Here is a 14172-nt window from a genome sequence, read left to right on the forward strand (position 1 = left end):
TTTACAAGAGTGAAATACTTTATGGAATGTCTGTGTTGGCTGCCAGTTTGACTTTTGACAGTGTGCCAATCAATGAGTGTTAGATTGACCCTTGGAACATCATTTTTGTAACAAAGTGTGTCCTCTCTGTTCTACTGACAGGTTCAGAATTCTATGAAGGCATCTTGACTGACAAAGAGACAAGCTGGATAAGTTAGTTGAACACAGATTTGTCAAGGGTAAGGTAATCACAGCGAGGATGTGCATTGACAGAAGGTTGGAGTGAAAAACTCTCCAGGGGTAAGCTCCTAGTCTCTGCTGTTTCGCTTTGTCTTTAAAATGTTCCTAGAAATGTATTTTCTAAAGTTAGGATTCTGGGCAAGAAGGAACATTGTCGTGACCCAGAAAAAAATTCCTTATTTAGCTGGTTTTCGGTTGTTCTATTTCTTGCTTTTTAAAAATCTAGTATATAACAAAGAGACCATTTGGAATTTACAGTGATGCAGGTGTTCCATTTGCTTCATCTCCTCATTTTAACGACCCATTTAGTAAGCTTGGGCTCTCCTGTACAAAACTGCTGATTTCACAGTTAGAGTTTAGTCTGCCCCTTACCCCCCATTTTTCTGGTGGTGATTCATACCACAAAATAGCAGCTAGACAGAACTATTCATGTTCATTTAGTAAGACTCCAACTGGATTAGAAGATGGCATATGGGGGGAGGAAGACATTTTAGTATTAAATGTAATTCCTATAGGAAATTATTTGAGACCTGAATCATATAGAACAGAGGGCCATAATATTGTCTCTTCCATCAAAATGCAAATACTCTTTTTTCCTGTGGTGAAGTCTTTTTGTGGAGACTTTACCATGACTATGTTTGGGAGCCCATTAAAAAATACACACTTTAAAAATTATAGATGTCTAAAATAAAGTCACAGAGCCCCATGGCACAGAGTGGTAAAGGTGTGGTACTGCAGTCCTAACCTCTGCTCCCGGCAAAAGCTAGGTTCAGGTAGCTGGCTCAAGGTTGACTCAGCCTTCCATCCTTCCAAGATCGGTAAAATGAGTACCCAGCTTGCTGGGGGGAAAGTGTAGATGACTGGGGAAGGCAATGGCAAACCACCCCGTAAAAAGTCTGCTGTGAAAATGTCATGATGCGACATCACCCCAGAGTCAGAAACGACAGGTGTTTGCACAGAGGGCTACCTTTACCTTTAAAATAAAGTCAACTAATCTAAGGAGACAGTTTTGGCTCTGATTTTTCTAGCAGCCAAGCCAAAAAGAGACACTCTATAGGTGACAAATGGATCCAATAACAAAAAGACCAACTTATCAATGTCAGAAGAAAATTTACGCCCTGCTAACAGATTATCAATAAATTTGGCTCTAGCCTCTTTGTACATGGGACAAAATAAAATATAATGAATTAAATCCTATAAAACTGTAGCTCCACAAATACAAAAACGTTTTGGGATTTGAAGATATCTTCCCTTAAGAAGGACTGTTGGCATTGACTGGAAACGCAAAGATGTGAATGCCTTTCTGAGAATTTGAAATGAGATGTCCACTAAGTAAGGGACCTTATGCGGTCTCTTTTAAATAGCTTAAACCAAGGGGAAGATCTGGACAGGGCAATTTTAGAACTGTCCAAATGGGCATCACATTTGTAGACCCAGTTTCATAAATTAGATTTATTAATCAAAGCCCCTAATAGATCATCTGGAATAGAGTACTGAATAAATATATTGTTATAGCAAGCAGCCCAGGATGTATCCTTACATGTCATTAACTGATGACATTGTTTGCTAAATATGTTGATGCTGTTACCTTTATTCCAGAATTAATCAAAGCAAGATTATGCCCCAGTAACAACGTTTTCTTCTCATTCATCAGCACCTCCACTGCAACATATCTGCCTTCACTATCTTTAAAAGTCAACTTTGGCTCCAGTTCTTTTTAAATATAAAAGATAACTCCCTTTTTTTCCTTTGGCCAATGAAAAAAATTCTTCACCCAAAGATTTGTTCCATAAAAATTTATAACCCATTTGTTTAATATGTACTTCTTGTAGACAAACTATATTACATTTTTGTTTTTTAATCCAATGAAACGTTGCTTTTCTTTTTTGTGGTGAGTTTAGTCCGTTTACATTCCAAGAAATTAATTTGTAATCCATAGTGATTCTTCAATTATTCTGTATCTCCAAATTCTTTATTGTCTGCAAAAAACCTTTCCATGCCTTGAGTATCTATTATTGTAATTCTCAATCTCTTATACTCAAAGCTAAGACCTTCAGGTAAAATCCATCTATATCTTATTCCCTTATCCCTTAGCTTGTCTGTCAGTTTCTTGAACTGCCTTCTGTCACTTATGATCTTCCTTGGCAGCTCCTTCATTATTCTTACTCTGTTTTCATCCACTACCATTACTTTTTCGAATTGTTGACTTAATGCCCTTCCCACCATATCTCTTGTAGTAAATTTTACTACCACATCCCTTGGTAGTTTATGCTTTCTAGCAAATTCTGAATTGACCCTGTAAACATAATCATACAAATGTCTCGTCACATCAGGGTCATCTCCCAAAAACTCAGAAATGATTGTTGAAATATACTTCTTTAAGTCATTTTGTTCTTTTTCAGGCACACCTCTTAAATGAATCAAGTTTTCCATTAACTTTCCATTAATCTTGTAATATTGCTTTCTCCTGCGTCTTCGTAATACTGGCATCTTGATCTTTGACTCTTTCTCTCTCCTATGTCTTCTGTGCTGTTGTTTGTGACTCTTTCCTGAGATCGTCAATCTCTTTTTTAATCTCTTTCTTGACTTCTTCAGCACTGGAATTTATTTCTTTAGTTAGTTGTTTCTTGCTGTCAGTTATTAATTCTTTCATCACCTTCACCAATCTTGCCTCCATAGCATCCAATTGTTCCTGAACTTGTTTAGCCATTTTTCCTTCCCCCAAAGAACTTGCTCTCAAATGTGTAAGCCTTGGTCCCAGCTTTTGATCAGCCATCACTGTCCTCCCATTGCACAAAATGGGCTCTGAGGTTGACTTCACAAATCAGCAAACCAATAGCATAGTTCCATAGATCAGAGCATGCCCTTTTCAGCAAGCCCAAAATCGCTGTCGTCTGAGCTTTCTAGCTTGAGATGTTAATTTTTAAAGTTTCCAAAATGGCGGCCGCGATTTTTCCAAGCCCTTTTTAAAAAAGTTTTCCTTTCTCCAATAGTCCTTAAATTTTATTTTTAAACATATAGTCCAAAGTATTTCACCTTTTTGGGATGATTCCTGCCGGTTTTATAAATTTTTAAAGTCCCGTTCTATTTTAAAAGTTTAAAACCTTTGACCCTGCTTTAATGGCTGCTGCTATTTCTCTATGTTTTTTGATTGTAGAGATGGCCAGGAGGCCTAAAGATTTCCTTTCTTACAATATTTACTTCCTGACTTTCTGGCTGTGAAGTCTCGTTCTCAATGGTTGATAATCCCATGATGGTTGTCAAATGTCACTTCCTATGTCGTCCTGAAGATCAGCAACTTTGTTATGTCGGGGTTTTTTTTCAAAGCCACAAATATTTCAAACGTCCATTAGCTTAATTTCCAAAAGTTCCAGATTTACCCCCTTCTTTTTCTTCTTAACTTTATGCTCTTATAGTTAGTTCCAGATCTTAATCTTTTTATTTTAAAAGTCTTATTTTAGTCCTGGAGTGATAGATAAAGATCTTTTACCTTAACGAAAGTCTATTCTTCTGTACACCGTTCCGTTCACATTCAGATGTTACTATAATCCATAGAAAATTGGTGTCTTGATGAATTTAAGCCAATTTAATGACCCCGGAGACCCTTTGTAGACAATGGAATGCAATTCTTCATCGGGGACTCTTCAAAGCTGGAAAGGAACCCCCCTGGGATTCCTCGCCAGCCAAAGTAAATCCCCTCAAAATTCTTCAAGCACATCTTAGACAGTTCTATTTCTGGAAAATGTAGGCAGCAGGCGTTAGGATTGCCTTTTATGCCCAAAACAAAGGCTCCAGTCCGCTCCTCCTAAAAGAAGCAGGTCAATTCGCCATCTTCCAACTCCAGAAGTCTCTTGATAACTATTTTCTTTCAAAAGGCTCATGATTAAACTGCTTTCTTTTTCAGGTCTCAAGACATCCATAAAGCAATGGCAGGATTTAGTTGACTGGAGAAACCATTTTTATATTTTTAAAATACATTTTACACATAGGCTTCAAGGGATCACTTACACAGCTTCTTCACTATAATTTAATCTATAAATTAGAACATTTGACCTGACCAAACCAGCAGAAAAAGTCTTCAAAATGTTGGTTTAAAAAGTTTCATTTAAACTGGAATAAATGAGGACAACAAGAGCAGTCTGAAACCAGTTCTGCATATTCCAGTGCTTTCCTCAAAATTAATCCGTTCTTTAAACAGTGTATTGTGTTGATTTATTGTGTTACAGATCTTTGCATATTTTGTTGCTGATCAAAATTACAGTTCACAAGTGATTCAGGACTGGTATCCATGGGATTAGTTTTAGGTAAACCAAGGTTTTCTCTAGAGCAAAACTGCATTGTCCGATTCATTGTATAGTCTGCAAAATTTGGAAGGCATTGTTCCTAGCCTTGCAATTCAGTTCAATTGCATTGCTTGCAGGTCATAATTATTTTTATTTCTGATTTTATTACATTTATTTCCCACTCTCCCCTAATGGGCTCAGGGTGGCAAACAACAGTTAAAACAACATAGTGTTAGAGTTACAATAAAATCATTAAAACATTTTAAATGGTTCATATAGTTCAAACATGTAATACAGTTTCAGGTAAAGAAGGCAAAGAAGTGTCTTGCACCTGTTGCTGTCCTCAGTCTCCTTCCAAAGGCAGAGCATAAAGGGAACAAATGTATGATGATGATGTTAACTCACACTCCAACTTGGGGGCAGAGCTTGAGCATGCAGTGAGTTTACAGCCCATAATTTAAACTGTGCTCTTTTGGACCAACTTTGTCCCTGGCAGTAACACTGGCTAACTATATGATTAGGAAATTTCCCATCAGAATGCTACCAGAAGTGTTATATTTGCATACTTTCTGCCATCTCTTTAGACATTGGAAATGAACTAATTTGACATATTTCGTATGTTCTTGGAACCAAGCTACCTAGTTTTAAGAGGCAGTTCATATGCTGCAATAGATATGAATACTAAGTTGTACCAGCAGCAGTCCTAGTGCAACATCACAGAATGTGTTCCTGTACAGCAGTAAGGCAGCACCATTTCCCTGAGATCTCACATTGATGCAGAAATAGTTAAGGAGTGTACTTATCTGTGTTCTGAACAGAATGTTTTAGCAAGAACCACATGCTGCACCATAGCTGAGGTAACTAGATAACATCAAAACAAAATAACTTCACTGTACTAAACTTGTCAAAAAGGCAGCATTCTCTGTTCTTCAGTGGAAACATATCATCAAGCCAGTGTTCACAAGATGACAAGTTCGAACCACCAGTCATTGCTGTGGGGTGATTGAAGAGAATTTCCATTCTTTGTACACATCAGGAAGTGGAGTTGAAGGTGCCTCAGCATTGTCCAAGTATGAGATTGCCACCAGCAAGAATCACACATCTGGTGCAGGCATGGACTGCTGGCATTATTACGGCAGCTAACCAAATGTTAACTGCCTATTTGTAGAGTACCCACTAAGATGTCTACTGCCTCAATTGCTACAACTAAGTGGCTATAGATAAGGGTAGGATTCTCTTACTCCCTTCCCCTGAGAGTCAGCATGGTGTAGTGGTTAAGAGCAGTGCTTGTAAGAGGATCTCACTTGCTGTGGAAAAGTGGTGCGCCAGCTCGCAGCTCTGGGGCAGCTTGTGCGAAAATGGAGAGAAGTGCTGGGCTCTCCACCCAGAACAAGCCTAGTGCAAAATTGGTCAGAGTAAAATCCAGTTGGAAAGTGCATTGAAAGAGGATTGAAAGTGCATTATTTAGTGTGTGTGACTGCAGCCTGAGACTCCTCAGAGCAGAGAAAAGCGGGGTATAAAAACCAACTCTTCTTCTTCTTTCCCAACCCACAACAGTGGTTGGCCATGAGATCTCACAAAGGTCCTTGCCAGCAACTGCTGGACATATTTTGTCATATGCAAATTTGTAATCCATGTGCTGTTTCTTTTATTGGCCCATGAAAATAATATGTTTGATGAAATCCAAAGAACAACACAGTTACAGACCAACATAGCTACCCTCGAAATAGCTGGTCATGTACTCTCAAGAAGGCTTCTGGCTTTTCTTGATAGTCCAGATTCCACCCCCACCACCTACCTGCCACAAAGCAAACCATTTTTGAAACATGGTATTTTCAAATACAATTTGCTTGTCATATGGAACAGGGAATCTTCTTGTTTAAGAAAACTTGTCCTTAATCACTATTCAGGAACTTTTTGGATCCTAAGGTCACTATTAATAAATTATAATTATTTACTATTCTACAGGCATCTTTAGTGTCTCTGTAATCTTGAAATTCAGAATTCTTTTATTATAGCCTAAATGCTATTAGCCATGACAACGGACAATACTACAAATCATGTGATTTTGACTAACGCATCAAAAATGCTTCAAGACTCTCTGGAGCCTGCAAGAAACCAGACAGTGCTTTGAGCCTGGAAAAGAGCTGCTTTTCATTTGTAAAGCAAACAGTGTGGTATAATTGACAGTTGCCTTGGTAAATAAATTTACTTCAAATTGTCCTTTGACTCCATTAATTAATATTGCTGTTACACAATTGTGTGGGACTCATGAGTGTTGTCAGATAGAACAGAAAGTTTTCAGTCAGGGTTTTGGTTTTTTGGTTTTTTGAGAATACAAATGTCTTCTAGCTGCTATCCTGTCAACAGTTGCACTGAGAATGTTATAGAATCATTTCTGTAATTTCAAATGTTTTTGAATCTTCAAAAAATTGACATTGCATCCCAATGTTGTGTTCCCAAAAATTACACACAGGGGTGCTTCCAAAAATTACAGTTGCAATCATATGCAGAATTAGTTCAGTAAATCTGCATGGGATTGCACTGTTAGACTGCAATCCTAGGAACAATTTCTTGGAAATAAGCCAGGGCCCATAAGAACATAAGAGAAGCCAAGCTGAATCAGGCCACTGGCCGATCCAGTCCAACACTGTGTCACACAGTGCAACCCCCCCCCCCAGGCACCCTCAAGAGGTCTATCAGTGGGGCCAGGACACTAGAAGCCCTCCCGCTGTGTCCCCCCCCCCCAAGCACCAAGACTCCCCGGGGCCCAGACTCACTGGGAGTCCTGTCTGCAGTGCTGTAGGAAGGGGGAAGGGAAGCAAGGGTGCCCATGGTGGGCCAGTTGGTCAGAGGGGATGGATCAGCAGCAAGCATGGGAAGCTGAAGCCCTCCTGACCCAATGCTGGCCCTATCAGTGGGTCTTGAGTGTCCTGGGAGGGCAGGAGTGCCATGGCTACTATTTAGGACACTGCACTGCCCCCACATACCATCTTCCCCCTTTAGTTAGGTACAGTTTGATGGGGTTTGCATGTTATTTAGTTTAACGTGTTTCTTCCTTGTCACAGCTTGGCAGTATCAGCATGGGGCTGGATTGATTTTCTGGAAAGCTGGCCTGCAAGCCGATTTTCCTGAGTATGGGGATCCCCAAGGATTTGGCATTATGGTCAAGTGCTATGCCCAGTCTGGGGGCGTGGCCAGGGATTACCCTCTCACTCAGATAGCAGGGGAGACCACCATGGAGTGTCCACCCTTGTGGGGTCCAGAGACCTGTCACCCCAAGGTGTCCAGCTGATCAGTGACTGGCAGGGGGTCAGTCCATAGACAAGATCTGGGATCCTATGCTTTGTGGCCAATTTTATTCTACTTTGCTGAAAACTGTGTACATGTGTGTTATTTCAACTGAAACTGTGGGCTTAGTATTCAGCTGGGATATAGAGGAACTCTTTGCCTTGGGTGCCCCCATTGCCCCCTCCCCTTTGTGCTAGGCCCCAAACACCATTTAATAAAAAGGGTCTTGCTTCTGAGCACACTTGTTTAGGATTGCTCTCTTTAGTTACATAATTCTAAGCCTACTGACTTAAATGCTGAAATAAATCTGGTGGTCCATCAGTACAGATGAAATTGTCCATTTGATAATGGGTGAACATGTATAATTCAGTTTTCCTAAATAAGGCATCTGTAAACAAAATTTACCATGTTCACAATGCCAGTTTTCTTTCAAGTTGAACATTGATGATGTTTTCTGTCATTTAAAATAAAAACTGTTTATGATGGTTTTGTGTCTGTGCAGTTGAGACATTTCACATGATGGCTGGCTGAATAGCCACTGTTCATGCATGCTCACCATTTACTGACCTGCTGGACTAACAGATCCTCCAGCTTCGTAATTTTCTTGTGATGTACAAGTAAATTTCAGCCACATTTGGAAGTTTGTGTTGCTTTAACACCTGTCCATTAATCATTTGGCAGTATTCATCAAGTCAGCACATGCTCAGAAGTTACTTGTTTAAACTACAGTTCCTGATTGCAGTGCAAGACTGTTTACAATCCAATTGAAAACACTCTATTAACACAGCCATACTCACCTTTGAATCATAGAATCATAGAGTTGGAAGGGACCTCCAGGGTCACCTAGTCCAACCCTCTGACAAACACCTCCTTCTAAATTCACAGGATCCTCATCGCTGTCAGATGGCCATCTAGCCTCTGTTTAAAAACCTCCAAGGAAGGAGAGCCCACCACCTCCTGAGGAAGCCTGTTCCACTGAGGAATCACTCTAACGGTCAGGAAGTTCTTCCTAATGTTGAGTCGGAAAGTCTTTTGATTTAATTTCAACCCATTGGTTCTGGTCCTACCTTCTGGGGCCACAGAAAAAAATTCCACACCCTCCTCTATATGACAGCCCTTCAAGTACTTGAAGATGGTGATCATATCACCTCTCAGCCACCTCCTCTCCAGGTTAAACATCCCCAGCTCTTTCGACCTTTCCTCATAGGACTTGGTCTCCAGACCCCTCGCCATCTTCGTCGCCCTCCTCTGGACCCAGCTTTTCTATATCCTTCTTAAAATGTGGTGTCCAAAACTGAACACAATACTCCAGGTGAGGTCTTATCAGAGCAGAGTAAAGCAATACTATCACATCATGTGATCTGGAATGTATACTTCTGTTGATACAGCCCAAAATTGCATTCGCCTTTTTAGCCACCGCATCACACTGTTGACTCATGTTCAGCATATGGTCCACTAAGCCCCCTAGATCCTTTTCGCACATACTGCTAAGACAAGTCTCCCCCATCCTATAACTATGCATGGGATTTTTCCTACCGAAATGCAGAACTTTACATTTATCCCTGTTAACATACATTTTATTGATTTTAGCCCAGTTTTCCAGCCTGTCAAGGTCATCCTGTATCCTGTTTCTGTCTTCTACTGTATTTGCAACCCTTCCCAATTTAGTATCATCGGCAAATTTAATAAGCATTCCCTCTATTCCTTCATCCAAATAATTTATAAAGATGTTGAACAAAACAGGTCCCAGGACAGATCCTTGAGGCACTCCGCTTGTCACTCCTCTCCAAGAGGATGAGGAACCATTCACAAGCACACTTTGGGTGTGATCTGTCAACCAGCTACAGATCCACCTAACGGTAAAAGGATCCAAACCACATTTTACCAACTTGTCAACAAGGATAGTAAGTGGAACCTTATCAAAAGCCTTACTGAAATCAAGATAAACAATGTCTACAGCATTCCCCTGATCCAGCAAGGTAGTCACTTTCTCAAAAAATGAGATCAGGTTAGTCTGACATGAGTTGTTCTTGAAAAACCCATGCTGGCTCTTAGTAATCACATCCATTCTTTCTAAATGTTCCAGGGCCAACTGTTTGATGATTCATTCTAAAAATTTTCCAGGTACAGACGTCAATCTGACAGGTCGGTCGTTACCCAGATCCTCTTTTTTCCCCTTGTTGAAGATGGGAACAACATTCGCCTGCCTCCAATCTTCCCTCACCTGTTCTCTAAGAATTCTCAAAAATAATAGCCAGAGGCTCAGAAGAGTGAAATTATAACAACTTATATTTCTGTGGTTAGGTATCTGGGTTACTAAGAGCCTTGTGGCACAGAGTGGTAAAGCTGCAGTACTGCAGTCAGAGCCCTCTGTTCACGACCTGAGTTTGATCTCAGCAGAAGCTGGTTCAGGTAGCCGGCTCCAAGTTGACTCAGCCTTCCATCCTTCCGAGGTCAGTAAAATGAGTACCCAGCTTGCTGCAGGGAAAGTGTAGATGACTGGAGAAGGCATTGCCCCCCCAAGGTCGGAATAAAGAGTCGGACACAATACATTGGAATAAAATTGGGCCACTTTATTAACTTAACAGTGTAAACGGCAAGGGCACTCCACCAGCGGCCTGGCCAGGGCTAGGGGTCACCGCGACCGCTCCCCTGCCATTAATGGGTGAGAGACCCAGCCCCCCAGCCGGAGCTGAGCAACTCAGCTCCCTCCAGGCAGGCCCAGCAGGGAGACCCGCACCAGAGGGCCCTAACCCAGACGCACGTCTCGCCAGAAAGGCACCCTCTAGCCGAGCCTCCTGGACAGTCTGCATTCTCCAAACCCGGGTCTCCAAACCCAAGGTAGATCATGCCAGACCCCAAATTCCCCAAAAGGGGGATGCTTTGCAGTCCTCCCCTAGCCACACAGTGTCCTAAACCCCAAAAACCTGCTGATTAAAGTGACCACCTATTTAAAGGCACCATCCCTGAGCCAATTCCACAATCCACTGTAGTGCTATGCAGGGTAGGCAAAAAACACACCCCAGCAACAGCCAAACAGCCGAAGCGTAAAAAATTCCTACCCGGCTCCTCAAATGAGGCAACCAGCAAAGCCTACATAACATACAGGGTGGGCAGGAGGGCCGATCGTCGTCGAAGTGCCTGGAAGGGAGCGCAGAGCCAGCCGTTAACACGGCTATGCTCCGCGCCCCCCCCGAAATGCGTGCCCAAACGGGCGAACTCCTCCTCTTCCTCCCAGGGAGGCAAACAGAGCGAAAGCAGCCTAGCAGCTATGCTGCAGGCTGCACGCTCTAGAATGTCAAACCACCCCGTAAAAAAGTATGACGTGAAAACGTGAAAGCAACGTCACCCCAGAGTCGAAAACGACTGGTGCTGGTGCTTGCACAGGGGACTACCTTTACCTTTTAATCTGAGATACTGCTGCTTAACTTCTAGCCAGCTTCTGTACATCTCAGATTTTGATCTTCAACCTTGGCTTAAACATGGAGAAATTTGTTTAGGCTTATATGATCCAGAGGCAATATACTTGTGCAAAGAAGTTCTTTGTTTTTAATTTCTGTATCACATGGTTAAATTCTGGCTTTTGAGATATATGCTGCGGTCTCTGTGCCTCAGCTCAAATGAAAAGAAGCCTGAGAAACCTGAATTCAAAATAATCCTCAGTGATATGAGTAGGCTCTAGAAGTCCAACTGCTGCCAGCTCCCTCCCACTCCTTTTGCCCCATACACCAAACAATGCATACAAAGACATTCAGAGGTGGTTTGCCATTGCCTACCTCTTCATCACAACTCTGGTATTCCTTGTTGGTCTCCCAACCAAATATTAGTCAGGGCCAGCCCCTCTTTGCTTCTGAGATCTGATGAGATTGGGCAGGTCTGGGTGTATAATTTATGTTTTAGTCCTTTTGATCTAGAAATTTATCTTGACTCTTAACACTATGATTGGCATGTCTTAGAAGTAAATAGTGCTTATGAAACCTGCAAATCCCAAAGATTATTTTAGACAAATTTGCACCATGTTAATTTGTGAAATCTGGTGCAGTGCTGTAAATATTTATTTCTGTTGAAGCTTTATGTATTCACTGGTTTTAACTTTAAACTTTTAAAAATATTTTGGGCTCATGTATAAGAGCTGTACAATTAATGTTTATCTTTAAATACCTCCCAAGTCTAATTGTTCTTTTGCACAGCTGTGATGTACCTTCTAACAAGAGGGTTATATGCAGTACTATGAAGTTACTATGAATAGTATTTCAATATATTTAAAAAAATACACTTTCTTTCTTACATGAACTAGTATTTCTACAAGAATTTCCCTTGAGAAAAATCCAACTGGGAAAATTCCTCTTCTTTAGGCACTCACTCTCTCACTTTTTATAAACAAAGAATGAGTGCAGTGGCACCTTTAAAAGCAATGAAATTTAATTATGGGTTTAAGCTTTCATGTGCATGCACACTTCTAAAGGTGCTACTTGGACCAAACTTTGTTCTCAAGAAGTGTGCATGCACATGAAAGCTTATACCTAGAATTAAACTTTGTTGATGTTAAAGGTGCCACTGGACTCAAAACTTCTTGTATTGCTTCAGACCAACACAGCTACCTACCTGAATCTCTTTCATGAAGTTTATCAAAACATGTTTCTCTGAGTAAGAACCAGATATAAACAATACCAAGCAAAACACTTAAAAAGTTATTCACCTCTTTTTTTTTTAAAAAAAGAACAAGTTTTATGTATGATTGAAATTTATACAACACTCCAGAAAAGCCATCATATGTTAGTTTTAAAAATAAAATCAGAAGCATTTTCTTTTATGTAAGTACACATGAGAAACTGGAAATTATTTTGGCTTCAGAAGCCTTTAAAAGTGTATGATCAGCTTTGTACTGATACCCACTTAATAAAGCAAAAATAAAGATACCATACGGTGTAAACAAAAGGGTACAGTAAAGGACATTTTGAAATTTATACAAGAATTAGTTCATAAACAGTTTGGTTGTTCCATAACAGTGTTCTATAAAATGAATTTTAAAAAAAAACCTTAGACAGTTGTCATCATTCTTCACTACTTTTTTCCACTTAAATGCACACAGAATATTTTATATAGCAATATACCAGTGTACTGTAACATGGATATTAAATTATGATTACCTTGTTTTAAAAATGAGATGTGGTATTACCCAATCAACATCATTGGTCATTGAAATATCCATACATTGTGTATTCTCATCATGTTAGCAAGTATAAAAACATGAAAATATAACTTTACATTATTTTCTTTATATACATTAGTTCAGGCTTGACAAAGGAAGATTTCTACGCTACACTTTAAAGAAAGGTAGGCCCAGAGGTACCATAAAATAAATTTCAATTGTATGTAGGAGTGGAGTGTTATTTAAAAAAAAGAAAGAAACTGATTGGGAGTACCATACAAATACAATCATGATTGACTACTGCAGCACTGGACAAACTTAACATCCAGTGTGCAAACAGGGTTATTCACTTTTCTGATTAGATGCAGACAAGGTAAAAGTAGATTACAACACTATAAACTCCTGAGAAGTGGGAGACTGCTGTTTGAGGGTGAATGGCCACAAAATGTTAGCACACAAATCTCTTACAATTAACAAATTCTCTGTGCATGAGCATCAATGATGAACCTTATATTGGCTTGTAGGGAAAAAAAAGAAACTGCAGTAGATTTACAGATTAGTGTTTCACTTTATAATGTTAAAACATTGAAAGCTGTGGGAAACCAAAAGAAAGGAAAGATCTTCTGTCAAATCTGCACCATTCAATCCACAGCAGAAGGCTGAAGGAATATAAATTATCATAATGTATAGACCTTTTTGCAATTGCAGGAAGGTAGCAGCACCATTCCTAGGGAACATTTCTTTTGCTTGTAGATCTGGGTACCTGAAGTTGTCCCTTAAAAAAAGGTAAGCTGAATCACTTAAAACTAACTGTGAAAAGCACTCACTGTAAATATCACTCATTTAAATCCATTTATTTTTACAAATACAATAATTATAACTTAAAATTCAGGGCTATTGTGAAATTCATCATAAAGGAACATTGTCAAGGTATTTTTTTTCATAAGACAACTTGTATTCCTTATTTGCTTCTGGAAAACAATAATTCTGCTTCCTTTGCGGGGAGGCTGCTTGCTATTGGTTGGTGGTTTTAAATAGCTGGTGGTCTTGAATTTTCTAAAGACAGAAAGGTACAGCTAGAAATTTCAGTTCCTATACCATTTACCACTATAATTATTCCTATAGCATGAGGGTGACGCTAGTTAATGTATCTAAACTGCAGTGTGGAACACCCCTGAATTATGTAAAGCCTTGGTTGGGTTATGTCATCCTAAGAGAATAGCATGA

Source organism: Heteronotia binoei, chromosome 9, assembly GCF_032191835.1.
Source record: "Heteronotia binoei isolate CCM8104 ecotype False Entrance Well chromosome 9, APGP_CSIRO_Hbin_v1, whole genome shotgun sequence".
NCBI classification, from domain to species: domain Eukaryota; kingdom Metazoa; phylum Chordata; class Lepidosauria; order Squamata; family Gekkonidae; genus Heteronotia; species Heteronotia binoei.